Source organism: Pan troglodytes, chromosome X (assembly GCF_028858775.2).
Source record: "Pan troglodytes isolate AG18354 chromosome X, NHGRI_mPanTro3-v2.0_pri, whole genome shotgun sequence".
Classification (NCBI taxonomy): Eukaryota; Metazoa; Chordata; class Mammalia; order Primates; family Hominidae; genus Pan; species Pan troglodytes.
The window spans coordinates 146,996,278-147,015,513 of NC_072421.2; the positions used below are offsets into that span (position 1 = coordinate 146,996,278).

The window sequence follows — 19,236 nt, forward strand, 5'->3', positions numbered from 1 at the left end:
ACTGAAATTGAACAGATCAAAGAATGAGCCAGATGAGGAATCTACTTGTTTTAACCAAGCAGCCTGTTTGTCCTATTTATCCACATGCAACTGAAAGTGTTAGCAACTGCAGAGATCCCTCCGTTTTGAGCTAGAAGGTTGCAGTTCTACGATCTACTATCCTATCACAGGGCTAAATTAAAGCAGAGAGTGAGGTCAAGTGGGTCTGGAAGTCTGACTCTATAAAAGGGATTACTAGTAAAGTTTGGATAAACAATTGCATCAAGGATGTTGATAAAGCTAGCTACTGGGTGGATTAAAAATTCTCTTAGGTCATGTAAAAATATGGGTTTGGCATGGCATATCCAACTTTTTATGGAATCTAATCATTGTAAAATTCTAACTACTTTTGACCCTTGAACAACGTAGGTTTGAAATGTGTCGGTCCAGTTATACATGAACTTTCTTCTGCTCATGCCATTCCTGAGACTGTGAGAATAACCCCTCCTCTTCCTTCTCTTCCACAGCATACTGAAAGTGTGGATGATGAGGACAAAAACCCTTATCATGACCCACTTCACTTAATAAATAGTAAATATATTTTACTAAAATATACAAATACGTAAAATATATAAATACAAAACCCTTATGATGATCCACTTTCACTTAATGAATAGTAAATATGTTTTGTCTTACATAGGATTTTCTTAATAACCCTTTCTCTTCTCTAGCTTTCTTTATTGTAAGAATATAGTACATAATGCATTAAACAGAAAAAAATATGTGTTAATTCTTACGGTTTCCAGTCAGCCGTAAGCTATTAGTAGTTATGTTTCTGGGGAGTCGTATGTTATATGTAGATTTTTGACTGCATTGGGAGTCAGTGCCTCCAACCCTCACTTTATTCAAGGATCAGTTGTACAGGTATTATCCTGACAAGTGAATGAGGTAAGCATAAGTAAGAAAAAATTAAGAGAGGTAAGGGTGTCATTGTGATAGAGAGTCTTATTTCAATAAGACTTCAGTAAGTCAATAAGTTTTATTTCAAGTGTGACTTCATAAGAAGTCATACCTTTTTAACTTTTATGTTAGGTTCAGGGGTACTTGTGCAGGTTTGTTATACAGGTACATTGTGTGTCATGGGGGTTTGGTGCACGCCTCATCCAGGTAATAAGCATAGTACATGATAGATGGTTTTTCAATCCTCACCCTCCTCCCACCCTCCAACTTCAAATAGGCTCTTGTGTCTGTGTTCCCTTCTTTGTGTCCATGTGGACTCCATGTTTACCTCCCACTTATAACTGAGAACATGTGGTATTTGGTTTTCTGTTCCTGTGTTAGTTCACTTAGAATAATGGCCTCCAGCTCCATCCATGGTGCTGCAAAGGACATGATCTCTTTTTATGGCTGTGTAGTATTCCATGGTGTATATGTACCACATTTTCTTTTTCCAATCTATTGCTGATGGACATGTAGGTGATCCTATATCTTTGCTTTTGTGAATAGTGCTGCAATGAATATATGCATGCACGTGTCTTTATGATAGAACGATTCCTTTGGGTATATACCCAATAATGGGATTGCTGGGTTTAATGGTAATTCTGCCTTAAGTTCTTTCAGAAATCACGACTGGGTTTTTCACAGTGGCAGAACTAATATACATTCTCACCAGCAGTGTATAAGAATTCCCTTTCCTCTGCAACCTCACCAGTGTCTGTTATTTTCTTCACTTTTTAGTAGTAGCCATTCTGACTGGTTTGAGATCGTATCTCATTGTGGTTTTGATTTGTATTTCTCTAATAGTTGGTGATGTGGAAAATTTTTTCATATGTTTGTTGGCCACGTGTATGTCTTCTTTTGAAAAGTGTCTGTTCATGTCCTTTGCTCACTTTTTTTGGGGGGGGTGGGGTCGGGGAACAGAGTCTCACTCTGTCGCCTTGGCTGGAGTGCAGTGGCACAATCTCGGCTCACTGCAACCTCCACCTCCCAGGTTCAAGCAATTCTCCTGTCTCAGCCTCCCAAGTAGCTGGGATTACAAGCATACACCACCACGCCTGGCTAATTTTTTTGTGTTTTTAGTAGAAGCAGGGTTTCACCATATTGGCCAGGCTGGTCTCGAACTCCTGACCTTGTGATTTGCCTGCCTCAGCCTCCCAAAGTGCTAGAATTACAGGCATGAGCCACCGTGCCCGGCCCCTGCTCACGTTTTAATTGAGTTGTTGTTTTGCTTGTAAATTTGTTTAAGTTCCTTATAGATTCTGAATATTAGACCTTTGTGAAATGCATACTTTGCAAATATTTTATCCCATTCTGTAGATTGTCTGTTTATTCTGTTAATAGTTTCTTTTGCTGTGCAGATGCTCTTCAGTTTAATTAGGTCCTATTTGTCAATTTTTGTTTGTGTTGCAATTGCTTTTGGCATCATTGTGAAATCCTTGCCAGGGCCTAGCTCTAAAATGGTATTTTCTTGGTTCTCTTCCAAGGTTTTTATAGTTTTAGGTTTTAGGTTTAAGTTTCTAATCCATCTTGAGTTGTTTTTTGAATATGATGTAATGAAGTGGTCCAGTTTCAATCTTCTACATATGGCTAGCCAGTAATCCCAGCACCATTTGTTGAATGAGTAGTCCTTTCCCCCCTGCTTATTTTTGTTGACTTTGTCAAAGATCAGGTGATTGTAGGTGTGTGGTTTTATTTATGGGTTCTCTAACCTGTTCCATTGGTTTATATGTCTGTTTTTTGTACCAGTACCATGGCTTCTTGGTTATTGTAGCCTTGTAGTGCAGTTTGAATTCAGGCAGTGTGACGCTTCAAACTTTGCTCTTTTTGCTTCAGATTGCCCTGGCTATTTGGGCTGTTTTTGGTTCCATATGAATTTTAAAAATAGATTTTTTTTCTAATTGTGAGAGAAATGTCATTGGCAGTTTGATAGGAATAGCATTGAGTCTCTAAATTACTTTGGGCAGTATGGTCATTTCAACAATATTGATTCTTACTCTCCTTGAATGTGGAATATTTTCCATTTGTTTGTGTTATCTCTCATTTCTTTGACCAATGTTTTATAATTCTTGTAGAAATGTTTCATCACTCTGGTTAGCTGTATTCCTAGATATTTCATTCTTTTTTTGTGGCTGTTGTGAATGAGATTGCATTCTTGATTTGGCTCTCTTCTTGGATGTTGTTGGTGTATAGAGATGTTACTGATTATGGTACGTTGTGTATCCTGAGACATTGTAGAAGTTGTTTATCAGAACTAGAAGTTTTTGGGCAGAGACTATGGGTTTTCTAGTTATAGAATCAAATTGTCTACAAACAGGTAGTTTGATTTTCTCTCTTCCTATTTTGATGCCTTTTATATGTTCCTCTTGCTTGATTTCTCTGGCTAGGACTTCCATTACTATGCTGAATACGAGTGGTGAGAGTGGTCATCCTTGTCTTTTTCTATTTCTCATGGAAAATGCTTCCAGCTTTTGCCCATTCAGTATGATGTTGGCTGCAAGCTCGTCACAGATTGCTGTCACTATTTGGAAGTATATTCCTTCAAAGCCTGGTTTTTTTTGGGTTTTTAACAAGAAGGAATGTTGAATTTTATAGAAACTCTTTTCTTCATCTATTGAGATCATCATGTGGTTTTTGTTTTAGATTCTGTTTATGTAATGAATCACACTTACTTATTTGCATATGTAGGACCACCTTTACATCCCAGGGATAAAGCCTACTTGATCATGGTGGATTAGGTTTTTGATATGCAGCTGCATTTGGTTTGGTACTATTTAGTTGATGATTTTTGTCTGTGTCATGGATATTGGCCTGAAGTTTTTTTTTTTTTTTCTTGTGTCTCTGTCAGGTTTTGGTATGAGGATGATGCTGACCTCATAGAATGAGTTAAAGAGAGTCCCTCGTCCTCAACTTTGTGGAATAGTTTCAGTAGGTATGGTAACATCACTTCTTTATAATCTGGTAGTATTTGACTGTGACTTTGTGTGGTCCTGAGCTTTTTCTAGCTGGTAGGCTTTTTACTACTGATTCAATTTTAGAAACTATTATTGGTTTGTTCAGGGATTCAGTTTCTTCCTGTTCAATCTTGGAAGGTTGTATGTTTTCAGAAATTTATCCATTTCTTCTAGGTTTTCTAGTTTGTGTGCAAAGAGGTGCTCATAGTAGTCTCTGAGACTTTTTTTTTTGTATTTCTGTGGGGTCAGTGGTAATGTCCCCTTTGTCTTTTCTGATTGTGTTCATTTGGATCTTCTCTCTTTTTTTGTTAGTCTGGCTAGTGTTCTATCAATCTTATTTATTTATCTTCTCAAAAAATCAAGTCCTGGATTTGATTTTTTTTAATGGCTTTTCACATCTCAATTTCCTTCAGTTCAGATCTGATTTTGGTTATTTTTGCTCTTCTGCTATCTATGGGGTTGGTTTGCTATTGTTTCTCTAGTTCCTCTAGGTTTGACATTAGGTTGCTAATCTGAGAACTTTCCAACCTTTTGATGCAATACTATAAACTTCCCTCTTAACACTGCTTTAGCTGTGTTCCAGAGATTTAGGTATGCTGTATCTTTGTTCTCATTAGTTTCAAAGAATATTTCAATTTCTAAGTTAATTTTATTATTTACCTAAAAGTCATTCAGGAGAAGCTTGTTTAATTTTAATGTAATTGTATAGTTTTAAGCGATTTTCTTTGAATTATCTTTTTATTTCACTGTGGTCTGAGAGTGTGGTTGGTTGGCATGTTTTCTTTTTTTTTAAACTTGCTAAGGATTGTTTTATGTCTGATTGTGTGGCTTATTTTAGAATATGTGCCACGTGCAGATGAGAATAATGTGTATTCTGTTGTTTTTTGGTGGAGAGCTCTGTAGATGTCTGCTGGGTCCATTTTGTCAAGTGTCGAGTTCAGGTCCTGAATACCTTTCTCTGTTTTCTGCCTCAGTGATCTGTAATACTCTCAGTGGATTGTTGAATTTTCCAGCTAGTATTGTGTGGTTATGTCAGTCTCTTCATTTATCTCTAAGTACTTTCTTTATGAAACTGGGTGCATATATATTTGGGATAGTTAAGTCCTCTTGTTGAATTGAACCCTTTACCACTTTATAATGCCCTTCATTGTCTTTTTTTCATCTTTGTTGGCTTAAAGTCTGTTTTGTCTGAAATTAGAATAGCCACTTCTGCTTTTTTTCTGTTTTTCATTAGTTTTATAGGTTCTTCTCCATCTCTTTACTTTGACCCTATGGGTGTCATTGTATGTGAGATGGGTCTCTTGAAGACAGCATACCATTGGATCTTGCTTGTTTATCTTGCTTGTTTAGCTAGTTTGTGGATTTTAATTGGGGGAATTTAGCACATTTGTATTCAAGGTAACAATTGATATGTGTGGAATTGTTCCTGTCATCATGTTGTTAGCTGGTTATTAAGTAGACTTGTTTGTGTGGTTGTTTTATAGTGTCACTGGTCTATGTATTTAAGTGTGTTTTAGCAATGGCCAGTAATGGTCTTTCCTTTCCATGTTTAGCATTTGCTTCAGGACCTCTTGTAAGGCAGCCCTGGTGGTAACAATATCCCTTAACACTTGCTTGTCTGAAAAGGAATTTATTTCTCTTTTGCTTATGAAGCTTAGTTTGGCTGGATATAAAATTCCTGGTTGAAAATTATTTTCTTTAAGAATGTTCAATGTAGGCCTCCATTCTCTTCTGGCTTGTGCGGTTTCTGCTAGAAGACCCTCAGTTATTCTGTTGGGGCTCCCTTTGTAGGTGACCTGCCACTTTTCTCTAGCTGCCTTTAACATTTTTTCGTTTCATTTCTACCTTGGGGAATCTGATGACTATGTGTCTTGGGGATAGTGCTCATGTGTAGTATTTCACATGGGTTCTCTGCATTTCTTGAATTTGAATCTCGGCCTCTCTAGCAAAGTTGGGGAAATTTTCATGGATGATATCCTAAATATGTTTTCCAAGTTGCTTGCTTTCTCTCTCTGTCTTTCAGGGACAACAATGAGTCATAGAATTGGTCTCTTTACATAATCTCATATTTCTCAGAAATTTTATTCATTCTTCTTTATTGTCTAAGTTGTTTTGGAAATCAGGTCTTCCATCTCTTAGAATCTTTCCTCAGCTTGATCAATTTAATTGTTAATACTTGTAATTGTATTTTGAGATTCTTGAAGTGAATTTTTCAGCTTTATCAGCTTGGTTTGGTTCTTTATTAAAATGGCCATTTCATCTTTCATCTCCTGAATTGTTTTATTGCATTTCTTAGAATCCTTGGATTGAGTTTTGCTCTTGAAGGTTGATGATTTTCATTCCTAACCATATTCTGCATTCTATGTCTGTCATTTCAGCAATTTCAGCCTGGTTAAGAACTATTGCTGGGGACCTAGTGTAGCTCTGACTTTTTGAGTTTCCAGAGTTCTTGCACTGTTTCTTTCTTATCTGTGTGGGCTGGTGTTCCTTTAGTCTTTGAAGTTACTGTACTTCGGATTTTTTTTTTTTTTTTGCATTTATCTTCTTTTTTGCTCTTAAGGGTTTGATTGTGGTATCAAGTGTGTGCAGTCAACTGGCTTCATTTCTGGATGATTTTAGGAGGCCAAGGCTCAGCTCAGCACCCATGAATTGTGGGCTCTAACTGTGGGGGGCTGAGACTGGGCCCCTAGCTTTGTTCTCCAGCTGCTCAAGGTTAGCAACCTGCCATGCCAGAGGAGAAGAGGTGTTGCTGGTCTGCTGGTCACCACACTCCCATGAGTGGTGCTGGCTAAAGTACATTGTTAGGGAAGTGACATTGGGATCCTTGCCTCCTTACACATGTTAGCAGCCACAGAAACACAGCATGGTACATGCACCATGGCTGAAGCTGAGTACTAGCAGGAACAAGGCTGAGGCATTATAGTGTATACTCATGGCAGTGGCAGCAGCTGTGGTATGACAAGGTATGGGATGTCGACAGGGGCAGGGTTGCTAGAGTCCATGTGTCCGCTCATGCCAATGTTGGCAACAGCAGGGGTGGGACACAGGCGGGCCTGGAGCTGCTGGCTTCCATGAGTGTGTTTGCACCAGTAGAGGTGGCAGTGCAAGGTGGTGGGGCAGAGCTGCTGGTGTCCATGCCTCTGTTCACACCTGTGGCGGCACGGGGGAGGGGGGCTGGTGTTGCCAGCATACGTTTGCACATTCACGCCAGAAGTGGCAAGATATCTAGGTGCCAACACGTCAGCAGGTGGTGTGGTGGGATGTGCTCATGCCAGCAGCAGTGGCATGACATCCTGTTTGCTCATATGCATATCAGCCAAGGAGGGGAGTTGAGGTCTGCCTGCATGTGTGCATAAGCAAAGTGGTATGGTGGTGGCTGTGGGTGAGTATATGCCAGCAAAGTGGTGTGGGGGAGGCTGCAGTGGGGAGAGTGTACAGGTGGGCTGGGACACTTTGATGGGGGCCACTCTGCTGCAGTTATCAAACATGTTCTGCTGGTGAAGGAACTACGATAAAGACCCCGGGAAGCACTGTGGTAGGGCATCCCAGGCTGTACTGCAAGCAGGCAAGGCTAGGCTGGGGCCCTGGGAGATGAGAGCAGACAGGGTGGCACTCAGATTGGACAGGTCCCATGTCACAGGCAATATCATGCTGGTCTGTCCAGGTCTGACAGTCGCCCCAAGGCTAAAGTCTTCTAGAGGAAAATGGTGAGCCTTGTGGAATGGGCATCCCTGGTGGTTCTCCACTGCAGACATTTCAGCACCAAACCATCTGGGCTCTGCACAGGCTGGAGTATTGACCCTACCACCTCTCTAAGTAGCTCTCCCTGCCAGCTCAAGTGCCTGTGGGGGTTGTGGGGTCTCCTGCTGCTAGGATTCCTCAGTTCTATGGCAAGAGCAGACCACTCCCTGCCTGTTTAACTCACCCCTTCCCCAGTTGTCGCTGGTTGCCAGGAATGAGTCCCGGTGCATGGTAGCCTTGTGCAGGGTTCCCAGCTTCCTCCCCCTTCAGCCCAGCATCTGCATCCCATCTCCATCCACTCTCAGTGCTTTCCCTCTGAAGGTCTGCTTGGAGTGTGACAGTCTTCCATATGTCCTAGTCTCTCGGTGGCAGATGATCCTCCTGGCTGTGTCTAGTTAACCATCATGACTGAAACTCTGAAGTCATCAACTTCTTACCCTGGTTTGCAGTTTGAATGTCCCTGGTTATGGCTTCACGGATTGTAGTGAACTCCTGATTGGCTCACATATCAGGCAGGAATGTTGTCCCTTGACACTTACATTGAGGGGTTCACCTCCAGCCTATAGAGGAATGGAGCAGATTTTGTTGTTAGTACAGGACTTGTAGCCAGGTAATGGAGAAAACTAGAACAATTTGGAATCAAGTATGGTCTACAAATAGATAATAATAACTCAAAAACAATGAACAGAGATACAGTCTAATAATAGGTGCACAATAGTTTTTTTTTTTAATTTTCCCAAAACATATTTTTTCTGTCTTCGGTCATCCCCGTTTCTAAGAAAGATAATCAGAGTATGACTATTTTGCTAGCAAAATAAGTTTAGTATCATCAAACTTGGCCTGATTATTTACTTAAGCGCAGTAAAGATTGTGATTAGCCAAATAAGCTCTTTTTAAAGGTTGCTCTGCTGGAGCTTTTAATAAGGATTCTCAGATTACACTTTTCAAAGCCTCTTCATGCTAGGAAGCCAAACCAAGGCAGACTTCAGACTTTGCCTGCTGTACAGATTTGGGTGAATTCCTCTCTTCTCCGGGTCCCCAAAATATTTTGAGGTCCCTGGGCCTTCAGGAAGTGACTTTTTTTTCTCACTCAGTATAAGGCTAGGAACCCTCAAAGCCATGAATTCTATGGACTTTCCCAAATGTGGTGTCCCAATGACTGTCTTGGTAATATAACTAGTATTGCCAACTGTATCCTGTTATAAAGAGAGCAGATTGTGATTGAACTTATGCAAACAATATCGCCATAAAAACTAGAAAATATGTATATTGTTTCTGATTCCTAGAGGGACCAAGTAGACAGAAAAATTAAATGATTTCAATTTTGTTCACAAAATTATACTTTACCAAATTATAGTGAGCCCTAGATACCTTAAAATAAAGAAGTTTCCTTAAATCTGGAAAACAAAACATTAAAATAAAGAGGCAAGAAAATTCCAAAATAAAAAATATGAAAACATTATCCTCATCAGTTCATTTATTCCCGTGTAATTAATTCTTGTTCTGCTTGATGTTGGAGCAACAGTTTCATGAAGTCATCAGTTTCTTCATTAGATTTATGGACATTCTTATCAAGTCCAATGGTATGATCTTAAAGTTACCAGAATCCTGTACTTTTCAGGATCTTTTCCATGAGTCTTTTTGAAGACAAAGCACTTAAGGATTACAGTTGCTGGGCCAGGTGTGGTGGCTCATGCCTGTAATCCCAGCACTTTGGGAGGCCGAGGCGGGTGGATCACCTGAGGTCAGGAGTTCGAGACCAGCCTGGCCGAAATGGTGAAACCCTGTCTCTACTAAAAATACAACAATTAGCTGGGCGTGGTGGCAGGCTCCTGTATTCTCAGCTTTTCAGGAGGCTGAGGCAGGAAAATCACTTGAACCTGGGAGGTGGAGGTTGCAGTGAGCTGAGATCACGACACTGCACTCCAGCCTGGGCGACAGAGTGAGACTCGATCTCAAAAAAAAAAAAGGAAAAAAAATAGGATTACAGTTGCTTGAAAAAGCATTCAAAAATAATTAACTGTGGGTGACAAGACTCGAAATGGTCATGGTTTAAAATCTGATGAGCTCATTCTCAGCAAACTATCACAAGGACAGAAAACCAAACACCACATGTTCTCATTCTTAGGTGGAAATTTGACAATGAGAACACTTGGACACAGGGCGGGGAACATCACACACTGGGGCCTGTTCGGGGGTCGGGGGCTGGGGGAGGGATAGCATTAGGAGAAATACCTAATGGAAATGACTAGTTGATGGGTGCAGCAAACCAACATGGCACATGTATACCTATGTAACAAACCTGCATGTTGTGCACGTGTACCCTAGAACTTAAAGTGTAATAATAATAATAAAAATCTGATGAGAGTGCATTATAATGATGACACTGTTGATAAGGAAATTTGGTTATTTCTGTGACAAACAACATTTTAACATAATGGCTGAAATGATGACTGATAACATATCAGTTTTCTAGGAATCTCATGCAACTTTTGGAGTGCATATTAGTGACATCTATAAAAATAGAGTCAAAGAAGGTTAAATATCACTTTTTATTTGACAATGTGTCCCAATAATTTAACTTATCAAATAAGCCTAATTGGTTTAATATCTCCCTTCCTTTGAAGAGGTTTAGGAGCCCTTTGGAATGTTCTAACATTAATTTAGGATCAAGAAAGACTTAATTTAGGATATGATTTTGAGAAGTTTTTGAAAGACGTCACAAGGTTTAAAGCACTTCACTAAACAGTATCACCAATCATTATGAAACAAAGACAAATACAGATATGTTACATAGCTTTCAAAAGACTTAGGTCTCTGAAGATTTATAAGACTAATTTTTTTTAAAAAAATCAAAATACCTGATAAAAGACCCATAAAAAGACAAAATACCTTATAAAAGACGACAAAAAAATCCTGACAAAACACTGAATTTATTATTTTTTTGTTCCTTAGGTAGATCACTGAAAGGATATGAAAATGTTTCCTAGTCTCTTATCAACCCTCCAAGGAAATACCCATTTTCAAAAGCAAAGATCCGATTCTAGTTTTGCATCAGGGTACTTTTGATATTAAAGCTCATTCAAAAAAACCTCTTATAATAAATTTATTCCGTTTTAGCATGCTTGACCCCACATGAAATTCTTTTCACAATCCTATTATGTTCTTGTATCTCTTTGGTCTTTCATATACTTTTTCACATTGTGGAACAATCAGTCATTCTGTTTTAGGGTAAAAATTGTTCTCTTTTTCCCTTAAGGCAAACACAGCATCATACATATGCCTTTTTTAAAAATAAAATATGCCTTCCTTTCCTCACTTATAGAGTTGTTTTCCTTTATTTTAGTTTTAGTTACCACATGTTAGAATTTTCAAAATCCCTTATGATCTTAATTTTTATGTGAAACTATACAGGAGGCAATTTTGAACTGTCATATGCTAACATTTTATAGATATACTTTTCATATCACAATTTTTTTGTTTAACAACAGACTCAAATATATTAAACTTCACTATACCTATAAAAATAAGCTTCCAAAGTATTGATACTTTATATTTATGTTCAGCAATTAATGTTTCAATAATTTAACTTACTTAGGAATGACTTAGACATTTTATGACTATCTATTATTTCATTTAACATAACATAATATTAAGATGCCCAGTGATGAAACAAGATTTTTTTTTCAAGTTTTATTTTACTTTCAGGGGTACATGTGCAGGTTTGTTATATAGGTAAACTTGTGTCATGGGGGCTTGTTTTACAGATTATTTCATCATCCAGGTATTAAACCTAGCACCATTAGTTATTTTTCCTGATCCTCTCCTTCCTCCCACCCTCTACCCTCCAATAGGCCCTAGTATGTGTTGTTACCCTCTTATGTGGCCATGTGGAAAAATATTTTTGAAACTATGAAAAGCTTACTTATAAAGTTTATTCCATTTATATTTACCTAATTTACTCATTCTTAACAATTCAATTGCTCATTAAGCAAAGCTAGCTATTGGAGGAGTTCATAAAATGCCAACCTACAATGCGTTGCTTTGGTATACTAATCACTTTGAGCTTAAGGCTCTTGAAGAATAGCAAAATGTAAGGCAAGGCTCTCTGAATTCCCCTTATCTATCTAAAGACAGATCCTTCAAAAGGAACTCAACTGTCATGAGTCCTCTGAAGATGACTCTTATCACATAATAGGAGGTCAGAAGTCGACATTACACCCAGACAGACCTCCTCACAAACCATCTGTTCTTCTAAGAGACCATTAATCTTCCCTCCAAATCAGTTACTCTGAGGATGTCTCTTCTTCATCCCCTGACCATTTTACCCACTCCAGTGAGGGGGTTGAATCAAGGGACCCTTGCCCTATTCTTGATCCACCTACCTGATTGTTGCCCTGAGCAATTCTTACCTGAGCACTTCTTACCTTGTCATCTCTGCCTTGTGGTTTTTAAAATTTTTACAGAAAGGGAGAAACAGAGCACACTTGTTTGGGGTACTGCAAAGTTGGGGAACTAGCAGAGAGTTTCTCTGGTCCATTCAACTATTACTAGATTTAACCTTTTTTCTAACTGCATTACTGTCGTTTTAATTCATCCAATTTTTAAGAAAGAAAAATTATCCTAAATTTGCATCTCAAAAGGGATAGTTCTTAGGTAAATCAGAGTAGGAAACTTACATGTCAAAGGCACAGGACTTAGATTTCAGGACTGAGTTCCTTTACTTGCCAGACTGAAAAGGAACAGTTAGGAAGTCCAGTAAAGACAAAATGGTAAAAGGTGAGGCTTGTCTAAAGCAATACTTTCTCCCACTGCAAGAATTTCTGGTGATTTTCTAAATGCCAGAAAGTCGTATTTTGGAGACTGATTTAGTTCGATGTGTGGTATTTTCAACTCAGCTTCTGTTTCTCAACTAAATGACCGAGTTTAAGGCAATGTTCATTAAGGAATAGTGCAGGCAAAGCATTTTCTATAGCTGGAATCATCAGCATGGATAGTTCTGAAAAAGAACCAAGCCTGCTTGTCCTTGACTTAACTTATAAACGCCTTATCTAGCTTCCTTTCTATCTTTGGAGCAGGAAAGTAACTAAGTGAAAATGTTGGCACATTCCATTTTCCTGTTAATTACCTACTTAAACTTTGCATTTGTTTTCTATAAGGGATTTCTTAAAGAGGCAAGGCTTAAAAAAATCTTTTTAGAAGTTTGTGCACATGAATAGTCATCCGTGTGGGGGCCTATTTCAGGAGGCCTAACTTTCTTTTGACAGGTAATTTGGATCTTTATTTCAGTAATTGTCCACATATTGTGGTAAACACTCTTGTTTTTAACAAAATCGATATCTGCAGAAACATTGCTTGACACTTTGTTAGAAGCAAAGTGTCTTTTTCTAATATGATGGATACATATTATTCCATTGAAATAAACAATTGAGAGTCAAGTTTGATAATTGAAAGACCTTGTTGATTCTAATAGAATCTAAAATAACTGCTTTTTTCTAATGATCAGTGATCTTGAGCTTTTTTTGTTCATATGATTGTTGGCCGCATGCGTGTCTTCTTTTGAAAGTGTCTGTTCATGTTCTTTGCCCACTTTTTAACGGGATTGTTTGTTTTTTTCTCGTAAATTTGTTTAAGTTCCTTATAGATGCTGGATATTAGACCTTTGTCAGATACACAGTTTGCAAAAATGTTCTCCCATTGTATAGGTTTTCTGTTTACTCTGTTGATAGTTTCTTTTGCTGTGTAGAAGCTCTTTAGTCTAATTAGATTTTGTCAATTTTTGCTTTTGTTGCAATTGCTTTTGGCAACTTCATCATGAAATCTTTGTCCATGCCTATGTCCTGAATGGTATTGCCTAGGTTGTCTTCCAGGGTTTTTAGTTCTGGATTTTATGAGATATCATCTAATAGCAGTCAGAATGGCTATTAATAAAAAGTCACAAAACAACAGATGCTGGTGAGGTGGCAGAGAAAGAGAAACACTTATACACTGCTGGTAGGACTGTAAATTAGTTCAGCCATTGTGGAAGATAGTGTGGCAATTCCTCAGAGACCTAAAGACAAAACTACCATTTTACCCAGCAATCCCATTACTGGGTATTTACCCAAAGGAATATAAATCAGTCTACTATAAAGACACATGCATGTGTATGATCATTACAGCAGTATTCACAATGGCAAAAATATGGAATCAACCTAAATATCCATCAGTGAGACTGAATAAAGAAAATACACCATGGAATACTATGCAGCCATAAACAAGAATGGGACCATGTCCTTTGCAGGGACATGGATGGAGCTGGAGGAGGAGGCCTAATTTTTAAGCACATTTTTGGGGTGAACAACCTTGTTCATCTGAAATGTTCACATGATGGCCACTGTAAGTCTAAATTATCCTTATTAAGATTGTGCCATTTTTTAAAGAGCTTGCAGATTCTGCTGCCTAATACTTATACACATAAAAGGCAAATATAGCCAGAAGGTGGAGGACACAGGTCTCTGGAAAGTAAAGATCTCAGTAAAAATTGTTTTTTCCATAGGTTATTGGGGTGCAGGTGGTGTTTGGTTACATGAGTAAGTTCTTTAGTGGTGATTTGTGGGATTTTGGTGCACCCACCTGAGCAGCATACACTGCAGCACGTTTGTAGTCTTTTTTCCTTCACCCCCTCCCACCCTTCCCCTACAAGTCCCCAAAGTCCATTGCATCATTCTTATGCCTTTGAGTCCTCATAGCTTAGCTCCCACATATCAGTGAGAACGTACGATGTTTGGTTTTCCATTCCTGAGTTACTTCACTTAGAATGATAGTCTCCAATCTCATCCCAGTTGCTGTGAATGCTGTGAATGCATTCCTTTTTATGGCTGAGTAGTATTCCATCATATATCTATCTATCTATCTATCTATCTATATATCTATATATGTATATATATCTCATATATATCAGTTATATATGAGATATATATATATATATATCTCATAGTTTCTTTATCCACTCATTGATTGATGGGCATTTGGGTTGGTTCAACGACTTTGCAATTGCGAATTGTGCTGCTACAAACATGCGTATATAAGTATCTTTTTTGTATAATGCCTTCTTTTCCTCTGGGTAGATACCCAGTAGTGGGATTGCTAAATCAAATGGTAGTTCTACTTTTAGTTCTTTAAGGAATCTCCACACTGTTTTTCAAAGTGGTTTTACTGGTTTACATTCCCACCAGCAGTGTAGAAGTGTTCCCTGATCACCGCATCCACGGCAACATCTACTGTTTTTCGATTTTTTGATTATGGCCATTTTTGCAGGAGTAAGGTGGTATCACCTTGTGGGTTTGATTTGCATAAGGACATGAATAGATGATTCTCAAAAGAAGATACACAAATGGCCAAGGTCTCATTTTTTATGTTGACTCTTGGGTCTTTCAGAGCTGACATCAAAGTCTAAGAAGGAAATGCCTTGGGATTGGGTCCTGGATTGCTTTCTAGTGAACCTTCCTGCATGGATGCTGTCTTGAAGTTGGTGGGTGACATGGTATTAAACTTGTTTCATGACCAGCTGATCCTAACATGGATGTCTTATTTACAGGTGGTGAGTGCTCTAATCGCTCCTAAGTGCCTAAACCATGCCCACCAGTCAGATCATGGCTGTGACTCTGAGGTCCCCTTGACTAATGTAGCCAATGAATCTCTCATACTATGCACACACACCAAAAGGAACTGGAAGAACCAAATCTCTGCAAATTTCCAAAAGCCAGAGTCACACACTGCATGTGGTAAGCTTCTCCCACCATCAGTTACCTTTAAAACTGCAAGTCTTGTCAGTGACTTGTCAGCCCCACAAACCCCCAAGAAACTCATGTGCTCTCTCACCGGACACATGAATCCTGGAATCAAGAGCCAAAAGTATCAGGGGAATCAATACAAAAATGTGACCCTAGAGGAACTTATAACCCTTGTGTCTGTGAGAGTGAAAGGGGACTCCAAAGCTGTCAGCGGCATCTCCCCTGCATTTGTCAAGGGGTCTCCAGAGTCATCAGAAGTGCCTTTTGGGTCCTATCATGGGTTGCCAGAAACTGCTAAAAGAACAAATAACAGCAAATCAATTTAAAAATCAAACTGGCTTTTATTTGCAATACTAGAATTGGGCAACAGCACATTCTATAAAATAGAATGAGTGTGCTAATCAACCGAGAGGAGGAGATTGGCTTTGAAGGCAGAAAAGGGCTGAAAGAAGCAGAAACAGAAAAAAAAAGAAAGCAGGTTAGTCATTTTGAATTTATGTTCCATTTAGGGTTAAAGAAGATATTCCGCTGACTCAGGGACTCAGGTTAATGGGAAGATTCTGTTTTTTTGTTTTGTTTTGTTTTTTGTTTTTCCCCATTGGAAAGTTCAGGATCATTACTTAACACTCAGCACAAGTGACCCCATTCTGGTTGGGTGTGGTCAGCTGGGGCTTAGGACAGGAGGCTAGTTCACAGCAGTGGCCTCTTGTGTAGGTTGTTTCACTCAAGCCCCTGAGTTAATGGAGCTTTCTAAAGGAGGCTGTGCTAGCTTTCCTAAACAGCCAGCTTTCCTCCCCCTCTGTAGACAGGAACATCTGGATGCTAGTGGTTTACACTGGTTTTCTTTTCTACAATATCTTAAATGATTTTCATAGAAAAGCTTGTCTGTGAGGAATTGTAGTATTAAAATTCTCAATCGATATTTAGTGCTTGGATTTGCCTTCTCTCTCTCTCTCTCTCTCTCTCTCTCTCTCTCTCTGTATGTGTGTGTGTGTGTGCTAAGCTTTTCAAGTATGGAAACTAGAACATGTCTCTGTAGGTGATAATTCTTGCCTCTTGGGGTCCTTGGAGAAAGGAAGTCCACATGGAAAAGAGAGGCAATCTTCAGGTGGAGATACATCCTCAGAGATTTAAAAGCAGTTTTCAGCCTGTGTTATATACACGTACCAAAGATGACCTGTGTGTAATCCCTAGGCTGGATGAACGCCTTGGTTGTCGTTTAGACATGGGATGTTGCTGTTGATTGGCCTTGAGGCTCCTCGGCTATCCTGCAGTACCGCTCGTGTTTCTCTACTCTTTTTCTTCACAAGACTGAGACCTGTTGGCTCCGAAGCCCACCAGCACAAAACTCAATTTTTCACACGTTTGATCGTTTGAAACATGGCACTGCCAAGCAGATTGTTAGGCATTCAGAGCCTACCTGGCTTCCATACCCTGCTAAACTTCACCCCACATCTGCTAACCATAGATAAGATAGAACCTTGTGGTTAGGAGACCTCAAAGCCACTTTGTCCAGCTACTGATACACAGCAGCTAGACCTGTAAGGCCCTTATCCAATTCCCACCTCCTCCAGCACTTCTCCTGCCTTCTTACATGTCTGATGGTGACCCCTGAACTATAAACTCTGGACAGCCCTCTGCTCTGAGGATATCCCCTCCCCAGCACCCTATCCAATCACCACCCAATAAAGCTGCTTTGTGTGGTACAGCCTCTGGTGGTCCTATCATTTTCCTTGATCAACCCCCCCAGGCGCACACAGTGTGAAATGAGCTCTTATGAACTCAGATATCTGACCCTTAGAGGCTGATGATTGAGCTGAGTTGCATGATTTGAGGGGGTCTGTTTGGACAAGGCCAAAAGGCCTTAGGAAAGCACACCAGGCAGGCGTCTCACGGGGACATGGAATGCTGATGTTGTCTGGCCTTGCAGCATCTCGGCTTTCTTGTGCTGGAGAAACCCCCCTGACTGTTTTGGATTCTGAATTCACAGATCTCAACAGGCTGGGCTTGACTCTAAGCTAAAACCCAAATTGTCCACCCTGAGCTGTTTCAGACTCGCCACAAGCTGTGCTGGACAGAAAGCAGGCATAGCTCAATGCAATAAATTAGTCTTTGACACTGGAATCTTGATTGTTCTGGGCCCTACTCCATGGGGTTCAAAACTGTTGCAACCTGCATGCAGCCCTGGGCCATCCACATCTCTTGCAGATGCCCATGATTTAGGGCTTGTTCTCAGGTGGGACCCACTAGAGTGGGACTGCTCATGGGCACTGTATTTCTGATTCAGGCGGATTGCACTTCTAACCAGTCATGGTGGCCAAAAGCTGCACATCGGGAGAGGGCACCCCACAGAGACTGTGATCCCTCTGCCCACTCATGACGGATCAGTCTCAAACCCCCTCTCTGGGATGCCCACTGCTGGTGACTCGTGTTTGACAACCTACATCAGTTACAGGTTGGTATAGCAGATGGACAGCCTGACTTCACTTCCTCTCTCTCCTCCTGGTCCACATGCCAGGCAGTGGGGTTATCAAATGCAGCGATGCCCAGGAAGGGATGAGTTTTTTCTGCTCTGCTCACTGCATAAATAGGGGGGATGGAAAGGGATATGTAAACCCATTTTGAAATCTTTTCAAAATGCAGGATTTTAAATATGATGGGTTTTTCTGTTCACATCTTGTTTTATGACAGTGTTTTTGTCCCTGTTACATACAGCCTTGCTAGGTGAGAAGGCCTGAGAGAAGGTATGAGTGATTGAGGGAATGTAAAGTTTTTATTACTGAGTGAGCCACGTTGATTTTATAAGGGTGGAGAAAAACACAAGATATCTGTGGAGGTGAGAGGGAGAGCACTGTGGTCTTAGTGTTGCAGAACTGTTCCTGGAAGGTTTCCTCCCTTGCTGAAGGAAAACTCCCCATGCTGCCTTTGCAAGCTGCTGCAAGCTCTGTGACTCCAAACTGATGGCTTCACCTGAGCCCATAGCTGACGCCATACCTGACCCCACTGACTAGGGGAGAGAGGCAGTGGCTCCAGCCCCTCCATGTTCCCCACGGAGCACCTGCAGTTGTCATCCACAGCAGTCATGGACAAGCCAAATTGTCTGCAATGAAACCAGGGACTGAACTGGATTATGTGGCCTGTACTGGATACCCCGTGGCTGGCAGCAGCTGCCACAGAGGAAGGCCACAATGAGGCCTTGATGTCCTGTGCTTCCTGACTTAGGTACACTCTCTTGGGGTGCCCAAACCATGGTACACTTGGTGTGTGCAGGGACACGATGTGTGCCCTCATGTATTGTACATCCTGTGTGCCCTGCCTGTCATGACACTGCCTCAGGCCTGGATGACTTTCAGATCAGCTCCAACTTACTGACCAGAGTTGTATTCTACCTGAATTGATGCCCTCGGCTAGGTAAAAGGAAACCATTTGTACTAAAATTTAAGGAGGGAGCTATTTGGTTGTCTAAGATAGTCCTGTGTGGTTAATGGGGTTTGTGTTGACTGGTTCAATCCAGGACTCCTAACAGGCATAAGTGATATCTGTATGCAGCTTGATTACACCCTGCTGTGTCCGGTCCTATTGATAATTTCCTGTAATATGCCTTGACCAATGCGGTGCACTGTGCAGAAAAGACTGCACACAGCAGGCTTCATTCCTCTACTTAGAACAGCCTATTACTTTCAACGTTGTCCATTGGCTGGATTCTGAGGACTTGGATTTGGGAGGGATTTCACTTTTCTCAGAACTCATTATACCTAGACTATGTATGGAAACAAAAAGCTGCACAGTGC

General features: G+C 40.2%; 1 long non-coding RNA gene across 1 annotated transcript in view; it reads right to left on the reverse strand.

The window, feature by feature from the left end:
* LOC129138608 (uncharacterized) overlaps positions 1-19,236 on the reverse strand; it is a 54,083-nt gene that overhangs the window by 13,833 nt on the left and 21,014 nt on the right. The window contains exon 2 of the long non-coding RNA XR_008541920.1: positions 8,108-8,230. This is a non-coding gene — a long non-coding RNA (uncharacterized LOC129138608). The remainder of the gene's footprint in view (positions 1-8,107; positions 8,231-19,236) is intronic.